The 22423-nt window shown below is 36.5% G+C and overlaps 1 non-coding gene across 1 annotated transcript; it reads left to right on the top strand.

Annotated features, from left to right (window-relative positions):
• Positions 1-16195: 16195 nt before the first annotated feature.
• Positions 16196-16302, top strand: LOC136148179 (U6 spliceosomal RNA). The gene has a single exon (XR_010659464.1). It is a non-coding gene; the product is annotated as a U6 spliceosomal RNA (small nuclear RNA).
• The last annotated feature ends 6121 nt before the right edge of the window (positions 16303-22423 follow it).

Genomic DNA, 22423 nt, shown 5'->3' with positions numbered 1-22423 from the left:
CATTGCTTCATTTTTTTTTGTTGTGAAACAATAGTCTTTTGTGTATGCCACATTTTATTTATCCATTCCTCAATTAATGAATATTTGAATTGTTTCTAAATTTTAGTTCTTATGAGTAAGACGACTACATATATTTACAAGGTACTGTTTTAATTCCTTTGTTGATTTTTAAAATTCTATTTTAAAGTATAATTTTCAGTTATTATACTTTCCATCTCCAGAATTTCCATTTAATTTTTAGTCTATATAATTTCTAGGTCTTCTTTGGGATTCTTTATTCACTGCAATCTCAGACTAGGTTTATTGTATATGACCTCTATTATGTTGAGGTATAAAGCTTTTTCTGCATCTATTGAGATGATCGTATGGTTTTCATTCTTCGATTTGTTGATGTGGTATATCACATTGATTCAGTTGCAGATATTGAGGAATCCTTGTATCTTTGGGATGAATTCCACTTGATTACGGTGTATGATTTTTTTTTAATGTACAGTTTGATTCATATCGCTAATATTTTGTTGAGGGTTTTTGTATCTATGTTTATCAGTGATATTGGCCTCCAATTTTTTGGGGAGGGCATGGTATCTTTATCTGGTTTTGATATCACAGTGATGGTGGCCTCATAGAATGAATTTGGGAGTTTTCCTTCCTCTGATATCTTTGGGAGCAGTTTCAGAAGGATAGGTGTTAGCTCTTCTCTAAATGTTTGATAGAATTTACCTCTAAAGCTATTAGGTCCTGGACTTTCATTTTCTGGAAGTTTTAAAATCACAGTTTCAATTTCAGGGCTTGTGATTGGTCTGTTCATGCTTTCTATTTCCTCCTGGTTCAATCTTGGGAGATTGCACCTTTCTAAGAATTTGTCCATTTCTTCCATGTTGTCAATTTTATTGGCATATAATTGCCTGTTGTAGTCTCTTATGATTCTTTGTATTTCTGTGGTGTCAATTGTAACTTCTTTTTCATTTCTAATTTTATTGGTTTGTGTCTTCTCCCTTTTTTTCTTGATGAATCTGGCTAAAGGCATATCAATTTTATCTTTTAAAAGAACCAGCTTTTAGTTTCATTGGTCTCTATTTTTTTCTGTCTCTATTTCATTTATTTCTGCTCTGATCTTTATGATTTCTTTCCTTCTATTAACTTTAGGTTTTGTTCTTCTTTCTCTAGTTGCTTTAGGTGTTTAAGACTAGGTTGTTCATTTGAGATTTTTCTTGTTTCCTGGGGTTGTAAACTTCCCTCTTAGAACTGTATTCACATTTCATAGGTTTTGGATTGTTCTGTTTAATTAAATTTCATTTGTCTCTATGTATTTTTGATTTCCCCTTTGATTTCTTCTGTGATCCATTGGTTGTTTAGTAGCATAATGTTTAGCTTCCACATGTTTGTGTTTTTATAGCTTTTTGTCATGTTTCCTTTTTGTTTATTTCTGATCTCATAGTGTTGTGGTCAGACAAGATGCTTGCTATGATTTCAATTTTCTTAAATTTTCCAAGGCTTAATTTGTGTCCCAATACATGGTCAATCCTGGAGAATGGGCCCTGTGCACTTGAGAAGAATGTGTATTCTGCTGATTTTGGATGGAATGCTCTATAAATATCAGTTGAGTCCATCTGATCTAATGTGTTGTTTAAGGTCTGTGTTTCCGTTATTGATTTTCTATTGAGATGATCTGTCCACTGATGAAAATGGATTTTAAAGTCTCTGCTATTATTGTGTTACTGTTGATTTCTCCCTTTATGGCTGTTAGTATTTGCCTTTTATATTGAGGTGCTCCTATATTGGGTACATATATATTTATAGTTGTTATATCTTCTTGAATTGATGTCTTGATCATTATGTAGTGTCTTTCTCTGTCTCTTCAGAGAGTTCAGTTCAATCAATCATGTCTGACTTTTTGTGACCCTGTGGACCGCAGGATGCCAGGCTTCCCTATCCATCACCAACTCCCAGAGCTTGCTCAAACTCAAGTCCGTTGAGTTGGTGATGCCATCCAACCATCTCATCCTCTGTCATCCCCTTCTCCTCCTGCCTTCTCTCTTTCCCAGCACCAGGGTCTTTTCCAGTGAGTCAGTTCTTTGCATCAGGTGACCAAAGTACTGGAGCTTCAGTTTCAACATCAGTCCTTTTCTGTCTCTTATAACACCCTTTTTTAAAGTCTGTTTTGTCTGATATGGGTATTGCTGCTCTGGCTTTCTTTTGATTTACATTTGTATGGAATATATTCTTTCATTCCCTCACTTTCAGTATGTATGTTTCCCTAGGTCTGAAGTGGATCTTTTGTAGACAACATACATATGGGCCTTGTTTTTGTATCCATTCAGCCAGTCTGTGTCTTTTGGTTGGAGCATTTAATCCATTTATATTTAGGGCAATTATCGAGATGTATGTTTCTATTATCATTTTCTTATTTGTTTGCCATTTTCCTAATTGTTTTAGGTAAACAAAAATTGACTTAATTTTTGGTAGGTCTTTTTTCATCCCTTCCTCTTTTGTCCTCTACTCTTTTGACTTGATGACTGTCTTCAGTGTTGTGTTTGAGTTGCTTTTTCTTTTTTTGTGTATCTGTTTTGGTTTTTAGATTTGCTGTTCCCATGAGGTTTTAATATAACAGTCTGTATATGGACAACATTGTTTTAAGTTGCTGGTCTCTTTCCCACCTAGAGGAGTTCTTGTAGCATTTGTTGCAAAGCTGGTCTGGTGGTGTTGAATTCTTTTGACTTTTGCTTGTCTGTAAAGCTTTTGATTTCATTTCTCTGTCGAATTTGAATGAAAATCTTGCTGAGTAGAGTATTCTTGGTTATAGGTTCTTTTCTTTTATTACTTTAAACATATCTTGCCACTCCTTTCTGGCCTACAGAGTTTCTGATTAGAAATCAGCTTATAACCTTATGGGAGTTCCCTTGTATATTACTTGTCATTTTTCCCTTGTTGCTTTTAATATTTTTTTCTTTGTCTTTAATTTTTGCCGATTTGATTACTCCATGTCTTGGTGTGTTCCTCCTTGGATTTATCCTGCCTGGGATTCTCTGCATTTTTCCTCATCTGGATGACTGTTTCCTTTACTGTGTTAGGGAAATTTTCAGCTACTATCTCTTCAAATATTTTCTCAGGTCCTTTCTCTCACTCTGTCTCCCCTTCACTTAGTTGTTTTTCTGCCAAGCCATAATTTCCATTTATAGAAAGAGAGCCAGTTTTTTTTTCAGGTAATCCCTTTGTGGGTGTAAGTGGAATTCCCTTTGAAGATTATTCATATTATACCACAGAGATGCAAAACAAACCTTTATTAATCTGAAGGAATGACAGCTGCTAGTATTTATAGTTAATACTAGAAAGATAATTAGCCCTATACAGAATAATCTGTATGTTCTATATTATAGTATTATTGTGTATTTTTAGCAGGGCATTGTATTTGCAGATAGATTAAATTCATTCATTGTTAAAAATTTCCTGGGTACAAATATGAACATTACTTGACATATATTTTATAAAATACAATGAACAGTTTTATTTTTAATTCATATAAATGATAGAACCCACAATTATTTTGTTTATAATTTTACGAAGACTCCAGTTTGTTTAGGTATTGTTACTACAGAAACACTTGTAATTACTTTTTCAGGTTTCAGAAGAAATCATTTTTCAAAGAATTAAATGATTTATATTTTCAATACCCTGTAAAATGTAATAGTGACTGCCAGGAAACAGACTTGTTTACTTTCTTATTTGGTATTTTAAAAATTATTTGTATATTTATTATTTCTTGCAGGACCAATTGTACAACCATTTGAATAATTTAGATCTTTTCAAACTTTACTTCTGAATATACTAGTTGATTGAAATAAAGACTCCCCTATGACTTTATCTAAACAACAGCGTTAGTTCTATTTTATATGATACTATGTCTCACATCAAGTAAGCATTCAATAAATGTTTGCTGAATTGATTAATGAATACTTGTTCTTGCCAATGTTATTTTAACAGTCTAGAAATTATAAGCAAGCATGAACATTGTTATTTTCATTGAATGAAATCTCTCCTCAGATCCTTGGATTCAATATTTTCTTTGATTTAGGAGACAAATTAAAGAATGACATTTTAAAAGTCTCCAGATACAGCCCTACTAGTGCAAGATTTTGAAGGTCAGCCCCAAGTCTATCTTAACTTCTTGCAGGGCAGCTCTGTTCTGCGAGGTGGCCCAGGGATATTAAGTAACTCTATCATGTTGCTTTGCCATCCCTTAAAGCAATACTTTTTAAACTTTGTGTGTATATAAACCATATAAAAATCTTATTAAAATGCAAATTATGTTATTTATTAACCAACTATAGGCCTGGTATTCTTTGTTTTGTCAGATACTTTATGCTTGTCTTAATGCAAAATGAGAGCCTGGTGAAGCTTATTATTTCAATTTATTTGCTTAAAATATGAATAATAAATAAAGCATAAATAGTTACATTTATTTCCCTCAGGGACACAGTTCAATCCTTGTGTTGATTGTGAAGCACTATATTGTCTCATTTGGATACAATGGGAATCATTGAATGCCATTAATAATTAGTGAATCTAGTCTGTGTGCTGTCCTTTAGGGCCTGTTAGAATAGGCTTGTATACTAGTTAAAATCACCCTTTGTAATTTATTTATTAAACTGAACTGTATTCTTCCATAGTTAAGGCCTTGATATTTTTCAGATATCTTTGCCTCTATAATCTTCTTCCATACTCTGAACTAACTGCTACATTCATTGCTGCTTCATTTCTGCTGACTTTAAATTGTTGTCTGCCAAATTTTATAACTTCCTGGAGTAGAAAGGGAAATTAAACATGAACCATAGTGCACTTGAACAAAATACATGCTACAGTTAGAGGCTGAATGAATAAATATATGCTGAAAAGTCTTTTGCTATGGCCTCTCATTAAGAGTCTTTGGTTTATCTGATTTTGCATATTTTTATTTTAACATACCATATTCTTTAAAAGGTGGATTGTTTTTATTATCACAGGCATTTTATAGTAGAAAAGTGACCACTTGCACAGAGAGTTTTAGTAGTTGGCCAGTTAGATTATAGGATGACAATTGCTTCTAGACTATAATACAATAGACTTGTAAAGGTAAACAGGAGACAAAATTGTGTAGATGGTTATACTATTTTCCAAAGATATATATATATATATATGTATATATATACATATATGTATTTATGTATATATATACATATATGTATTTATGTATATAATATAAGCATATTGTATCACATAATATAATCACATACCTCTATATAATATTTATATGACCAGTAAATTGGTAAAAGAATGGAATCAAAATGAAATTTTATTTTTGTCTCCTTCAGCCCCTTTAAAATTAATTTAGTGTAGAAAGTTTCTTTCCCTAAATGTAAACTTAAAAATGAATTCTCTAAATTACCAAACACAGTATTGATTTAGAAAATAGGATGTGAAGTTTGAATGATCAAAACTCCAAACCTCTAGATCAAATATCTCCTCTTTCAGCCAGCACAGTATTCAGGTGGGCTCCCTGTTTTTGGAAAGAGCATATGGATAGCTTCTCCTCCTCCTGCTCTTGGTCTGATGTTTCCCGACCCGATGTCAAGTCCTCCTGTAACTGGTGCGCATGGCAGAAAGGAGAGAAAAGGGGATAAGAAAGTTCTCAGTGGAATCCTCAGTGCTGTAAGCTGGCTTTGGCTCCTGGGTGGGCAGATGGCTGACTTATGACCCTTTTATGGAGTACTCTGGTGGATTCCTCAGATCCTTATATCAGAGACTTCTTGATGCCATGCCTCAGCAGGCACATTGCTCCTTCTGTGTGATCTGAGATGTTTCCAGCAATCCCTAGGAATTCTAAGTCCACTTCTAGTTTTTCATTGCTGGAATCCCTTCACTCTTCTAGAGACCCAAGACAATTCCAATCCCTGCGCTTTTTCACATGGGAAATTTTCACTTATCTTTAAAGCTGAGCAACTCAAGAGAAGTCTAGGCCGAGTGTCAGGCAGCTGGAGCCCACCTGGCTCCTCCTGGGCATTCAGCCTTTGTATCCTCCAGGGGAAAGTCAGACTCCAACCCTCCACATTCCCATTTTGGGGCTGCATACTAAACTCTCTTATTAGTTCTCTTGAAGCTTGGGTTACCTCCTTCATCATTGAGCTTTAAGTGTAGGATGGGCATTCCCAATGCTTCTCTGTTGGCTATCAATATCTCAGAGACGGGGATGTCCAATATCTCAGTAACTCCCCAAATCTTTCTTTGAAAGTTTTCCTGTCTCCTGTTTGGGTTTCATTTTTGCATCCCTGATGTGGTTAAAAATTCTGAAAGCCCTGGGAGACTTCTCTCTCTTCTACTTTTAAAAAATTAATAAACTGTCCATTTGAGTCTGGCCCTTCTCTCTGGTATGCAAAATCAATCATGTTTTGGTCTTGACTGAAATTCAACTTTAGGGAACATAACACAAAAACAGAAGCTTGTGCCTCAAAATACTAACATTGGCTGAGAAGAGGTGGTAAAATGAGGTTATAAGTGTTTTAGTTTGAACTTGTATGTATTTTCTCACTTTTTGTGACTACATCCCTTTTTTAACTTAAAATATATTGTTGAAAAGCAACATATTTTTTTTATTTTTGGGTGAAAAGCAACATATTTTTACCTTCTGGCTTTTAAAATCTAGCAGTAAACTAGTTGTTTTTATCACTAGCTTGGTTCTTATTTCTTAGTTCACCCCCTACATACTGCCCTAACATGATATAATTAGGGAAATATGTATAGATGTCATGTTTTTAAAGAGCCAGTTTAATATTCAAAAGAGACAGTGAAAAACTTAGAATTTTATATGATATAAGTATAAAATGGCTTTTCTTGTTGAAGACAAATATTGCCTGATTTAATGAAAGTTCCAAAAGCTCTGTGTGACCCTAGGTTTGTCTCTATCTAGGGATCCCTTCTTCAATTTATAAAAAATGTAAAAAGAATAGTCCCTTTCCCCCTTGTAAGTAGCAGCACATCAAATTTCCCTATGGTTAGGAGAGATGATGGAGAACAGAATAGAATACAGAATGAATGAAGTCCTCTTAGCTGACAGGTACAGCATAGCTTGGCAACCTGGAAACAAGTGACACTTGGAAATATAGGCAAGGGGACATTGGTGTCAATACTCACTTGGTGCCCTGTATTCTCTAACCCCTGGAAAGGAAGTTAGGATCAGAGCTCCAGTCCATAGGTAGGTCCTTGGAAAGAATATAGTATTCAGGGCCCTGGTTTTGGAAATACTGTTGTTCTGGGTATTTTATAGAATCAAAATTCTAATTCACTTAATATGTAGACCTTCAAATAAGGAGAGTCTTTTCTGTATTTAGTACCAGTGAAAAAACTGGTATGAAGCAGAGTCAAGGACTCAAAAACAGAAGAAGAGAATAGTCTCGTTTAACTTCCAATACAAGATCAGAGGTGGACCAGAAGTGAGGATTACAGATGCTGAATCATAAATATTAGATCAGGGTTCCTTAGGTTTTATCTGCAGGAGGTTAGATTTAGTTTGGAGTGAGGATGGTGGTAAGAGGTTTGATATACAGAATGGAGGAAGTGTGATAGTAGATGCTAGGGCTTAAAGTCATTAAGGTTTGGGTTTCTCCTATAAAACTCCTGGAGGAAACCATAGGCAAAACACTCTCTGACATAAATCACAGCAGGATCCTCTATGACCCACCTCCCAGAGTAATGGAAATAAAAGCAAAAATAAACAAATGGAACCTAATTAAACTTAAAAGCTTTCGTACAACGAAGGAAACTATAAGCAAGGTGAAAAGACAGCCTTCAGAATGGGAGAAAATAATAGCAAATGAAGCAACTGACAAATAATTAATCTAAAAAATATACAAACAGCTCCTGCAGCTCAATTCCAGAAAAATAAATGACCCAATCAAAAAAATGGGCCAAAGAACTAAACAGACATTTCTCCAAAGAAGACATACAGATGGCTAACAAACTCATGAAAAGATGCTCAACATCACTCATTATCAGAGAAATGCAACTCAAAACCACAATGAGGTACCATCTCACACCAGTCAGGATGGCTGCTATCAAAAAGTTACAAACAATAAATGCTGGAGAGGGTGTGGAGAAAAGGGAACCCTCTTACACTGTTGGTGGGAATGCAAACTAGTACAGCCACTATGGAGAACAGTGTGGAGATTCCTTAAAAAACTGGAAATAGAACTGCCATATGACCCAGCAATACCACTCCTGGGCATACACACCTAGGAAACCAGAACTGAAAGAGACACGTGTACCCCAGTGTTCATTGCAGCACTCTTTACGATAGCCAGGACATGGAAGCAACCCAGATGCCCATTGGCAGACGAATGGATAAGGAAGCTGTGGTACATACACACAATGGAATATTACTCAGCCATTAAAAAGAATGCATTTGAATCAGTTCTAATGAGGTGGATGAAACTGGAGCCTCTTATACAGAGTGAAGTAAGCCTCTTATACAGAGTGAAGTAAGCCAGAAAGAAAAACACCAATACAGTGTATTAATGCATATATATGGAGTTTAGAAAGATGGTAATGATGACCCTATATGCAAGACAGCAAAAGAGACACAGGTGTAAAGAACAGTCTTTTGTACTTTGTGGGAGAAGGCGAGGGTGGGATGATTTGAGATAATAGCATTGAAACATGTATATTATCATATGTGAAACAAATTGCCCGTCCAGGTTTGATGCATGAGACAGGGCGCTCAGGGCTGGTGCACTGGGATGGCCCTGAGGGATGGGATGGGGAGGGAGGTGGGAAGGGGATTCAGGATGGGGACACATGTACACCCATGGCTGATTCATGCCAATGTATGGCAAAAACCACTACAATATTGTAAAGTAATTAGCTTCCAATCAAAATAAATTAATTAAAAAAAAAGAAATGGAAAAACAAAGTTTGTGTTTCTTCATATAATCCTGAAATTACTTACATTTGAACCATTTGAAGGCTTTCTGAATGTGGATTTTCAGACTTTCTGAACTAGTGTCTGAGTGTATTTCAAGGAAATGTACATGGCTGTGAAGTATCTTACATATGATTCTTATGTGCTCTGGAGTCTGAGAAGCATTCTAACAGGGGATGCCAGTCTCCTCAAGATGAGCCTTTGGTTTGACAGTCTTTTGCTTTCAGCTCTGTTGATATTCCCTTTCTTTAACATTCAGCTCAAATATTGTCTTATTTTAAACTATTCTTAATTTTTCTAAATGAAATGAATTATATACAAAGCCTTGATGCCTTCATGGCATTTTTCTTACTGTGTTTTGGGGTAATATAGCACAGTTGTTGTTTGTGTGGCTCTATGTCTTTTGGGGAAGGGCAGAATGTACTGTGGTCCATAGTCAGTCAGCCTGGATTTAAGACTCAACTCCACCTTTCACCCTCTAGATAAAGATCATTACAGCATACTAACACATATATATGGAATTTAGAAAGATGGTAATGATAACCCTATATGCGAAACAGAAAAAGAGACACAGAAGTACAGAACAGACTTTTGAACTCTGTGGGAGAAGGTGAGGGTGGGATGTTTTGAGAGAACAGCATGTATATTATATATGGTGAAACAGATCACCAGCCCAGGTGAGATGCATGAGACGAGTGCTCGGGCCTGGTGCACTGGGAGGACCCAGAGGAGTCGGGTGGAGAGGGAGGTGGGAGGGGGGATCGGGATGGGGAATACGTGTAACTCTATGGCTGATTCATGTCAATGTATGACAAAACCCACTGAAATGTTGTGAAGTAATTGGCCTCCAACTAATAAAATAAAATTAAAAAAAAAATAAAGCTTCACTTTTCTTCTCTGTAAAATGGTTGTGAGAATTAAATGAGTTAATGTAAGTAAAGCACTTAATAGATTGTGGCATAGTCTAGATGCTCAAGGAATTTTTGCTATTATTATTTGCTGGTGGAAGATAGCACGTTGTATTAATTTCTGTCAAGCATTCGGTACAGAATTAGACACTCAAGAAAAACTACTGAAATTGAATTAAATTCATCTCACAAGCAATTTTAAGGTTAATCAGGACAGTGTCTAAGTGGAAAAGACTCACTTGGTTCTCTGGAAAAAAATACCTGAAACTATTCAATACAATATTTATGCTTTTGGATCTGAGAGCATGAAGGGTTTTAATTAAAGATACCAGGAAGAGAAAGCAGGACAGAAGAGTTGTCAGAGTTTTCAAAACTAACTCTGCAGTGTGTTCAGTATACTTGTGGTATATGTCTTATAGAATGCAACTGCTACTTGTTAAATGACCTATGCCTTTCCTGATTTTTCAGTAGTATGCTTATTTAGAAGTATACCAGTTAATTGAATTCAGAACTATCAAGCAGTACCCTATTTTCCATTTGACTTCTAGAATACTTGTGTATGAGACCTCAATTTTCAAGTCTGAGACATTTAGTGAATAGTAATAAAAATACATAGAAAATCTATAAGATGTGTGAGCTATGCCTGATAATCAGATCCAAGAGTACAAAAATAGCAGAAGTTTTTATTTTCTATTCATTTACTTACTATATTCCTGCCCCTTCCCACAAAGGATTTACAGTCACTAAATAGATACTTTGAAAAAAGTTCATCTTTTCCAAACAAAAAAGTTCATCTTTTCCAAACACCTAAAATTCAGTTTCCATTTATATTTTCCAAATTGGGTTACTCAAAGCTCAGTATGCAAATTTCTTTGCTTTTTAGGCTAATGTTTATTGTGACTTGTCAAAAAGCTGAATACAGAAAAAATTTCATGTAATTATAATTATGTAATTATATGGATAATTATATAAAATATATAAATATATTCTTAAGTAAAAGACAAAGGCTATTATTTTCAACAGTAAAAATATGTCTGACTTTTTCAATCAATCAAGAATTACTGAATTGACCACCACTTTCCTGGTGGTCCAGTGGTTAAGAATCTGCCTTGAGATGCAGGGGACGAGGTTTTGATCCCTCATCAGGGAACTAAGATACCACATGCCAGGGAACTCCTGAGCCCGTGCCCTGGAACTATAGAACCTATGCACCATAACTAGAGTCTGTGCTCCACGTGATGCAACTGAAGGTCCCACGTGTTGCAACTAAGATTCTATGCAGCCAAAAAAAAAAAAAAAAAAAAAAAGAGTGATCAGTTTCAGAGGATCAGGGGATAATTTTGATTGTTAATAAGTGATTCAGTTGGCAGTAACTGTTCACTTCGAAATTTGGAAAAGATTTTTGTATTATTTAAAATATTCTCTTTGCATCATGGATAATATACATTGTTTGACAAGGATTGTGAGTGCAAGCACTTGAATTCTTATAATAAAATATTCTTTTCAGATTAAGTTTTAAGACTTTAGGATACAATCTAGTAAAGTGTACTAATGAAACTATTAGTTTATGCTGCAGTATGCAGGTGTAGGGGCTCTGGCTTGTAGCAGAGGATTGCCTTATCAGGATTTTTCTTTTATCCTACAACAATCCCCGAAGATAATTCTCTACAGAGAAATGTCAAAACCATGTTTTAGTATAAAATGCCAGTATCCTCACTTCTAGCTTCTAGTCATAATGTAGTAACAAAGATCATGTTTATGCTCCTGCCTCTAACAATTTAAAAAGTGGACAAAACATATAAAACAAAAATTTTCACATCAGCAGGGAGTCAGCAAAAGGCTAATCTTTGAGGGAAGGAAAACAATTACATGAGCCTTTGCTTCCCCATGTTATTGCCTGGAGAGAGCTCACTGTCTGTGGAGTAGTATAGGTAAACCAACACAGAACCTGGAGATGTCTCTGAGTTGAGAAAGCAGGGTTGAAAAATTGCTGAACAGCAACACAGCTAGAATTCACATGATGGAATACCAGGAAAGAGGGAATTACTCAGTTGTATATTTTAGAGATTTGTTGTCTAGAGGATTTATTCTTCCTGAGTGTTCAGCTGAGTTTGGAGTATTGGATATGTGTGAGGAAACTTCTAGACACTGGAAAGAAGTTAGTGGAGAAATCTGTAGAGGTCCCAGAGAGATGGGATAGTTTGTATTCTCACCAGCCAGAGGAGAAAGATACATCAGTGAGAGTACTCAGAAGAGTAATGTATCAATAGGGACTAAAAACTGTACTGTTCTTACCCAGTAAAGCCTGAAAGCAAGCCTCACAGGGATAAAATTTTCCAAATAACTTTTATTAGAATAAAACATAAGAATATTCAGTAATTGACAAAGTAATATTCATAATATCTGGCTTGCAAAAGAAGCAGAAATATATGACACACAATGAAGAGAAAAATCAACAACAGAAATGGACCTGAGTTATCATATGATCCTGCAGGCCCAGTCTTGGGCATATATTTGGAGAAAACTCTTAATTCAAAAAGATGCATGTACCCCAATGTACAATAGCCAAGATATAAATGTCCATTGACAGATGACTGGATAAAGATGTATACACACACACACACACACACACAATGGAATATGACTCAGCCAGAAAGCAGAATGAAATAATGCCACTTGCAGCAACCTGGATGAACCTAGAGATTATCATATTAAGTGAAGTTAGTCAAATAAAGAAAGACAAATATCATATGATGTCCCTTATATGTGGAATCTAAGTTCAGTTCAGTTAAGTTGCTCAGTCGTGTCCGATTCTTTGCGACACCATGGACTGCAGCACGCCAGGCCTCCCTGTCCATCACCAACTCCCAGAGTTTACGCAAACTCATGTCCATTGGATTGGTGATGCCATTCAACCATCCATCTTCTGTCATCCCTTTCTCCTCCCACCTTCAATCTTTGCCAGCATCAGGGTCTTTTCAAGTGAGTCAGCTCTTTGCATCAGGTGGCCAAAGTATTAGAGTTTCAGCTTCAGCATCAGTCCTTCCAATATAGTCAGGACTGATTTCCTTTAGGATGGACTGGTTGGATCTCCTTGCAGTCCAAGGGACTCTCAAGAGTCTTCTCCAACATCACAGTTCAAAAGCATCGATTCTTCAGCGTTCAGCTTTCTTTACAGTCCTACTCTCACATCCATACATGACCACTGGAAAAACCAAGACTAGGTGGGCCTTTGTTGGCAAAGTAATGTCTCTGCTTTTTAATATGCTGTCTAGGTTGGTCATAACTTTCCTTCCAAGGAGTAAGTGTTTTTTAATTTTTTGGCTGCAGTCACCATCTGCAGTGATTTTGGAGCCCCCAAAAATAAAGTCTGCCACTGTTTCCCCACTTATTTGCCATGAAGTGATGGGACTGGATGCCATGATCTTAGTTTTCTGAATGTTGAGTTTTAAGCCAACTTTTTCACTCTCCTCTTTCACTTTCATCAAGAGGTTCTTTAGTTCTTCACTTTCTGCGATAAGGGTGGTGTCATCTGCATATCTGAGGTTATTGATATTGATATTTTTGAAATGTGGAATCTAAACTATGATACAAATGAACTTATCTTTGAAAGAGGAATAGACTCACATACATAGAAAATGAAAACAATGTATGGTTACCAAAGGGAAGGTGGAGTGATAAGTATACTAGGAGCTTGCAATTAACAGATACACATTACTGTATATAAGAGAGGTAAACAACAAGTATAGCTCAGGGAACTATATTCAGTATTTTGTAATAACCCATAGTGGAAAAGAATCTGAAAAAGAATGTGTGTGTGTGTGTGTGTGTAACTGACTCACTTTGCTGTACCCTTGTAAATAACAACATTGTAAACTAACTATGAAGTGAAGTGTTAATCACTCAGTTGTGTCTGACTCTTTGTGACCCTGTGGACTGTAGTCCACCAGGCTTCTCTGTCCATGGAATTCTCCAGGCAAGAATACTGGAGTGGGTTGCCATTCCCTTCTCCAGGGGATCTTCCTGACCCACGGATCAAACCCGGGTCTCCCACATTGCAGACAAGTTCTTTACTGATTGAGCTAGCAGCGAAGCCAAAACTAACCATACTTCAATTAAACATTAAATAAATTGAAAATAAGTACCCAGAAGTGACTCAGATGATAAAATTAATAGACAAGAACATTAAAACCATATTAAAACTCTATTCTATATAATCAAAAAAGTGGAAAGTAGTTGAGAAAGAGCATATTAACAAATAAACATGTAAAAGAGGATCCATTACACTTGCAGGGATTAAGAAAAAACACATGATCTGAGATGTATGCATTAGATGGAATTAGCAGTAGATTGGACACTACATAAGAAAAGATGAATGGATTGAAGAAATTGCAATAGAAATGATTCAACATTATTCAAAGAGGAATAAGTCTGGGAAAAAAGTGAACAGAATTTCAGTGAGCTGCAGAAGAACTTTAGATGGCCCAATGTGTGGGAAATTAGAATCCTGAAGAGAAAAGAGGGTGAGAGGCCAGGACAGAAAACACATTTCTAGAAATAATTGCTGAAAATTTTATCAAACGATAAAAACTACGGATCTAGGAATTTTAGCAAACCTCAAGCACAAGAATCATGAAGAAAATTCCTCTCCAGGGCACATCAGAATCAATATGTTTAAAAGCTATGATGAAGTAAAAATCTGAAAGTAGCCAGAGTGGGTGAGAGAAAACACTCTAGGTACAGAGAAATGAAGTAGAGATTGATAGTGATTTTTCCTCAGAAATAATTCAAAGTGGCAGACAGTGTAATGACATCTTTTACTGAAAGAAAAAGTCTATATCAACCCAGATTTTAGATACTCAGCAAAAATAGAATTTAAAAACAAACACAAATTAAAGATATCTTCAGACATGAAAACTGAGTGAATTTAACATTATCAAAATTGCATTATAAAGAAAAGTTAGTGTTGTGCTTCACAGGCAGAAGGAAAAGATACCAGGGAGGAGCTCAGAATCTACACAAAAACATGAATATATTCAAAATGACAAATATGCAGATAAAAAAGAGGCAAAGGGAACTCTTAAATACTGTTCTTGGAAGTGCAAAATGTTTTATTAACTGGTTTGTTGTATTTTTTAGATTCCCCATATAAGTCAGTATGAAAAAAAGTATATATATATATTTTATCATAGAAGACATGTATTATTGAAAAGGACTTGGTTAGTTAAATTGAAACATTTAGTGAAAGTATGAATATTTATTACCAAGTATCCTGTTATTATTTAAATGGGCACATTTGCTGTTCTTTTTCTCCACTGAAGAAAATAATGAGGATATAAGCCTCATACAAATAAATGCATGTTAAATATGTGTTAGACGCTCAGTCATGTCCAGCTCTTTGTGACCCCCTGGACTGTAGCCTCCCAGGCTCCTCTGTTCATGGAATTTTCCAAACAAGTTGGAGTGAGTTGTCATTTTCTCCTCCAGCGTATCTTCCTAACCCAGGGATCGAACCTGGGTCTCCCACATTACAGGCAGATTCTTTACTGTCTGAGTCACCAGGGAAGCATATTAAATAAGTGGAATAAAATTTTCACCAATAAACCATAAATTAAAAAAATAAAAACTTAAAAAGCAGCTTTAGCTTGTCATAACAAGCTAAACCACAGAAAATTCTGGCCTTGTTTTGAGTCTATGTTTTCTGCTCTGAATGAATTAGAAGATTCCAACAATGTTAAGATAGTTTTGGAATCTAAACTATGTTGTGATAACTTGTAAACTCTGTACTTACCTGAATCAGCCAAAACAGAATTAAAACCATTTCCAGCCCTTCTATTAATGTGACATTATTTCCAACTCAAACTACACTGTGTTTTGTGTGATTCTTAGGATACACAAGGTCCTTAAATGCTCTAGAACAGTGTCCCCAATCAGTTGTTTACCAGCCAGCAATAGATAAAAGATCAAGTTTATTGCCTCTGCCATGGTTTGTTTTCTTTTCCCTAACATTTGATTTATCTAGGTTCCTTAGATTTAGGTGATATATTCTTTCACAGCTGTTGGACATTTAAGATTTAAAGCCATGAAAGGGAAAATTGATATGCTAAAAAAATATCAATTTGTAGCTTTCCTTTATACTAATCACCAGAATAAATTTCAGATATATTGAAGAATTGCATATAAAAATTATTTTAAAAAATACTAGAGAGGGACTTCCTGGACAGTCCAGTGGCTGACTGTACACATCCACTGCAGGGCACACAGGTTCCATCCCTAGTTGGGGACATAAGGTGACTGCCACAACCCCAAGTGCTACATCTTCATTCAAAACGTAGCAGGAGTGCTCGCTTCGGCAGCACATATACTAAAATCGGAACGATACAGAGAAGATTAGCATGGCCCTTGCGCAAGGATGACATGCAAATTCGTGAAGCGTTCCATATTTTTTATACACCATGGAATATTACTCAGCTGTTAAAAAGAATTCATTTGAATCAGTTCTAATGAGATGGATGAAACTGGAGCCCATTATACAGAATGAAGTAAGCCAGAAAGATAAAGTACATTACAGCATACTAACACATATATATGCAATTTAGAAAGATGGTAACGATAACCCTATATGCAATACAGAAAAAGAGACACAGAAGTACAGAACAGGCTTTTGAACTCCGTGGGAGAAGGTGAGGGTGGGATATTTCGAAAGAACAGCATGTATATTATCTATGGTGAAACACCACCAGCCCAGGTGGGATGCATGAGTCAAGTGCTCGGGCCTGGTGCACTGGGAGGACCCAGAGGAGTCGGGTGGAGAGGGAGGTAGGAGGGGGGATCGCGATGGGGAATACGTGTAACTCTATGGCTGATTCATGTCAATGTATGACAAGACCCACTGAAATGTTGTGAAGTAATTGGCCTCCAACTAAAAAAAAGAACAAAAAACAAAAACATAGCAGGAGGAACATTACTGGCAGGAGGGAAAGGCTGAGTAGGGAAAGTATTTTCATCAGGGAGAAAAAATAATTCCATAAATCTCTCCTACTCTCTTGGTCAGAGCTAGGTATTTGGCTCATTTGCTGTAAATAAAGCTGAGAAGATGATTTTCTGGCAGAGGGTAATGGAGTTGACATGGATATTTTTACCCACTGTGATTTTTCTTGGTCTCGGAATGTTGTTTCCTAGAACAGAATTATAATTCTTCATTTTCCCCCATTTTTTTTTAAAGAAACAAGAGGAGAAAGGCTACTGAGTTGGTCACTAGCAGTAGTTTCTACGCACATTGTATTAATATCAGTGTGTGTATATAGAACTTTGTTTGCTTGTTACTAATACAGACTCCAGATTTAAACAAGAGAGAAATTTACTTTTCTTCCTATAAGTTCAGAGCAGGTAGTACAAGGAGTGAGATTCCTTTCAGATTCTACTTTGCCATCCCTAGAGAAAATGAGCCTCATTCCCATGGGTCAAAACATTAATTATATACATTTCAAGCAGTTGGATGAAAAAAGGATAAAACCAAAGGAGCCAAAAGAGCATGTACTAGCCAGTATTATGGTGATGTTCCTTGAAGTTGCTCTGAAATTTTTGGCAGGACTCAGCTATTAGGGAGGCTGAGAAACGCACCTCCTATGATGGGTGGCTGTGTGTATAGGTAAAAGTGGTGTGTGCATGCTCACTCACTTCTGACTCTGTGAACCCCATGGGCTGTAGCCTGCCAGACTTCTCTGTCTATGGAATTTTCCAGGCAAGAATACTGGAGTGGGTTTCCATTTCCTACTCTGGGGGATCTTCCTGACCCAGGGATCAAATCTGCATCTCCTGCATTGGCAGATGAATTCCTTATCACTGAGCCACCTGAGAAAGTTTGTGCCTATTGAAAGAGAAGCCCTAAGAAAGAGTGGAATTGATAGGGGAGATTACTGGTAACCTCTGCCATGTATAAGCATAAGGGAACATTCAATAGTATCATTGCTGTAAAAGTGGCATCATTCTGAGCGTATTTATTAGTGTCTTCTGTTTATTTAGAGAAATTATTTTAAGGTAAGGCATGTGAAAGCTGTGAAAATTCATATCTTTTATTGGTTTGATTTATGCCTAATTTTTTTTTCAACTTGGTATTCTGTTCAGGACTAAAGAAAACATTTCTGAAAGCTACTGAGTTTTCTTAGTGCAGACATTTAAAGAAAACTTTTGGAGCTTATATTTTGGGCATGGCTTGAAGTCTTAATCATTTCCAAAAAGGATATGGAGATAAGGGCTGCTTTCAGCCCTTATCTTTGACCCTTTGAAAAAGACCCTTTTTCAAAGGTCTTAACACTATTTAGGTCTTCTAAATCTGTGAAAACTATGTGTGAAATCCTGTCACCACAGTGTAAACTGTTAGACAGTGAAAGTCTTTCTTTTTCAAAATTTTCTTTCTTTATTCTTTCTGAATGATTACTATAATCCAGATATTAAGATTTTATTCAACAGATTTGTGTGTGAAGAGAAAAGCCATGGTAATCTCTTTTGTGTGTATTCTTTAAAATTGCTTCTACATAGATTAATTTTATATCCAAGCTTAGAGGTAAAAAGCAACCTAGTAATGTAATTGTTCTTTGTCTAGCCTGGTCACAACCTACTACAGAAAACTCATTCAAATATGCATAGTTGAACATTTCTGTCAGAAAGTGAAGTCTTGTTCACATAAATAATACCATGTCAATGAATCTTTTTTAATCCTGGCTTTGTGAAATGAAGTTTTAAAGTCTAATAAGTATTCTCTAGTTTGAAGAATTGCTTTAGTAGAAAGAAATAACTTTTATTACTCAAAGACCGTATGGTTATGTCCAGTCTGTTTTTGATCTCTCTGTTATTGCTTCTTTGGTGAAATGCTTGCTTTCAAAGAGAAATGAGTTCACTTTTATGAGTTTTTTCTACCAGGCATTCCTTTGAATGATGCTGGTGACCAACTGTCTGAGAATCTGTTACTGAGGGTTTTCTGCATGACACGTGATGTCTTCTTCCTAATACTGTGTAAATCTACAATATTCTTTATGGTGTCCCTTAATCACTTCATTATTCCATGTTGCTAAGCAGTCAGCACCTGCTGGCTGCTTAAAGGAGAATTTGATTCACTTATTTTGCACTACGGTTGACTAGGCCTAGAGTTTTGTAATATCGCAGATGGTGTGGCATAAGTAGGGCTTCCCTGGTGGCTCAGCTGCAAAAAGAATCCGCCTGCAATGTGGGAGACCTGGGTTCGATCCCTGGGTGGCGTAAGTAAGAAGGTCACATGGATTGTGGTAAAATTTAACTCAGCTTTCAAATGGGATTTTTGAAGCCCCCTTTCAGTGGTATTGTTTGATATGTGTTTAATCAATATTTCTTTTCCTGAAAGTTTGTTACTGTTTAAAAATGTTAATCATTTACATCCTGCTGTATGCAGTGCATTGTTCTGGGCACTTTGAGAGATACCACACAACAATAAGATAGGATTTTTGTCTCCATTCATTCATCCTAACTCATGAAAGTATCATGTGGGATATAGCAGACATTTCCCCTAGTACCACCTTCAGCAGGCTTCAAGTGAAGCCTCTTTCACGTCCTGAGATATATGTGTCTCCCACTGGAGGACCTCCCTTCCCGGCTCCCATGACATCTGACCAGCACTGACAAGCAGACATACATCGCCAGATATTAGAGGGATCACTCAGAATACATTCTGCTGAGGTGAGGCAGTAGCTGCCACTGCATCCTCTCTTCAGAAGCAACTGACAGTAGTGATGGAGGGAGAGTAGATGTACCTAATGGCTAGCACTGCGGGTTAGTGGGATAACCTGAGATGTATGCATCCATGGATGGTAGCTATGATGTCCACATGAAATCAATTTTATGATGTGAATTTGGGCATTTCCTTGGTTGGGAAGTCTCTCTGACTAGTTGCTAGGCTCTTTCAGGTTCTGTGAGTTACTCAAAATATTTAATATAGTGAGAATCACTTTCTATTGCTTGTAACTAAGGACATTGATTAATATAAGAGGCTAGAAACTATCATGCCTTTAGTGAGTAACAAAATAGTAAAACCCAACATTTTTGGTTGATATATTAATTTAAAATAAAGGAGATATACAGAGATGAATAAAAGGATGAGATTCACAGAAGAGATAGATGTGAGTTGCAACTTCCTACTCTAGGGGATCTTTCCATCTCAGGGATTGAACCCACATCTCTTTCATATCCTGCATTGGAAGGTGGATACTGTCTAATAAAAAGAAATTAATAATCACTACAAGAGCTCTGGTAATAGCTCTGTTGGGGGAATAAGAGAATAAAACATGAACTTTCATCAAGAACAGTCAGGTGACACTGATGAAAGAATCGAAAGGTGGCACAAACAGATGGGAAGATATTACATGTTCCTGGATTGGACAAATCAATACTGTGAAAATGACTATAATACCCAAAGCAATCTACAGATTCAGTGCAATCCCTATCAAACTACCAATGGTATTTTTCACAGAACTAGAAGAAGAAATTTCACAATTTGTATGGAAACATAAAAGATTCTAAATAGCCAAAGCAATCTTGAGAAACAAAAATGGAACTGGAGGAATCAACCTTCCTGGCTTTAAACTATACTATAAAGCTACAGTCATCAATACAGTATGATTCTTGCATAAAAGCAGAAATATTTTCCAGTGGAACAAGATAGAAAACCCAGAGATAAACCCACACACCTATGGGCACCTTATCTTTGACAAAGAAGGCAAGAATATACAATGGAGGAAAGACAGTCTCTTCAATAAGTGGTGCTGGGAAAATGAGACAGCTACATGAAAAGAATGAAATGTGGTCTCTCTAACACCACAGTAAACTCAAAATGGATTAAGACTTAAATCCTTACTTTCTGTAAGGCCAGAAAGTATAAAACTCTTAGAGGAAAATGTAGGTAGTACACTCTTTGACATAAATGACAGCAAGATCCTCTTTGACCCACCTCCTAGAGCAATGTAAATAAAAATAAACAAATGGGGCCTAGTTTAACTTAAAAGCTTTTACACAGCAAAGGAAACAATGCAAGGTGAAAGGTGTTAGTCGCTCAGTTGTGTCCAACTCTGCAATGACTGACTTACAGTGTCTGACTGTAGCCTGCCAGACTCCTATGTCCATGGGATTCTCCAGGCAAGAATACTGGAGAGGGTTGCCATTCCCTTCTGCAGGGGATCTTCCTGACTCAGGGATTGAATTGGGGTCTCCTACATTGCAGGTGGATTCTTTACCATTAGAGCTACCAGGGAAGCCCCAAAGGAAACAATAAACAAGATTAAAAGACAATCTTCAGAATGGGAGAAAGTAATTGCAAATGAAACAACTGACAAAGGATTAATCTCCAAAATATATAAGCAACCCATGTAGTTCAATATCAGAAAAACAAACAGCCCAATCAAAAAAATGGGCATAAGACCTAAACAGACACTTCTCCAAAGAAAACATACAGATGGCCAATAAACACATGAAAAGATGTGCAACATCCCTAATTATTTAGAGAAATGAAAATCAAAACTACAGTGGTCAGAATAGCCATCATCTAAAAAAATATACGTGTACAGCAATAAATGCTGGAGAGAATGTAGAGAAAAGGGAACCTTCTTGCACTGCTGGTAGAATGTAAATTGATACAGGCACTCTGCAGAACACTATGGAGAGTTCTTAAAAAACTAGGGAGAAAGCTACCATATGACCCAGCAACTCTGAGAAAACCATAATTGAAGAAGACACATGTACCCCAACATTCATAGTAGCACTATTTACAATAGCTAGGACATGGAAGCAACCTAGATGTCCATCGACAGATGAATGGATAAAGAAGTTGTGGTACATATATGCAATGAAATATTACCCAGCTATAAAAATGGATCAAATTTGAGTCAGTTCTAGTAAGGCAAATGAACCTACAGCCTGTTATACAGAATGAGGTATGTCAGAAAGAGAAAAACAAATATCATATGTTAATATAAATGGAATCTAGAAAAATGGTATTGATGGGTCTATTTGCAGGGGAGGAATGGAGACTCAGATATAGAGAATGGATTTGTGGACACAGCTGGAAAAGGAGAAAGTGGGACAAGTGGAGGAGGTAGCATAGACACACATACACTGGATTTACCTGGTGGTTAGGCAGTAAAGAATCTGCCTCCAAAACAGAAGAGCTGGGTTCGATCCCTGTGTTGGGAATTACCATGTATAAAATAGGTAGCTGGTGAGAAGTTGCTATGTAACACAGGGAGCCCAGCTAGTTGCTCTGTGATGACCTGGAGGGGTGGGATGGGGGGAGGGGAGGAAGGCTCAAGAGGGAGGTGATATATGTATAATTATGGTTGATTTGTGTTGTTGTATGGCAGAAACCAACACAACATTGTAAAGCAATTTTCCTCCGATTAAAAAATAAATTAAAAGAACATGGTGTCAGTCAGTTGGGGCTTCCTAAAGGAATATCTTTGAGAAACAACCTGAACAATGTGTAAATTAAAATAAACTGATGGAGGAGGGCTATTGGGTAGTAAGTGTCCAGTTAAAGATATCAGCA

The sequence above is a fragment of the Muntiacus reevesi genome, chromosome 16, assembly GCF_963930625.1.
Source record: "Muntiacus reevesi chromosome 16, mMunRee1.1, whole genome shotgun sequence".
NCBI lineage: Eukaryota > Metazoa > Chordata > Mammalia > Artiodactyla > Cervidae > Muntiacus > Muntiacus reevesi.
The sequence above is the reverse complement of the archived record's forward strand: the minus strand, read 5'-3'. Positions and strand labels throughout refer to the sequence as shown.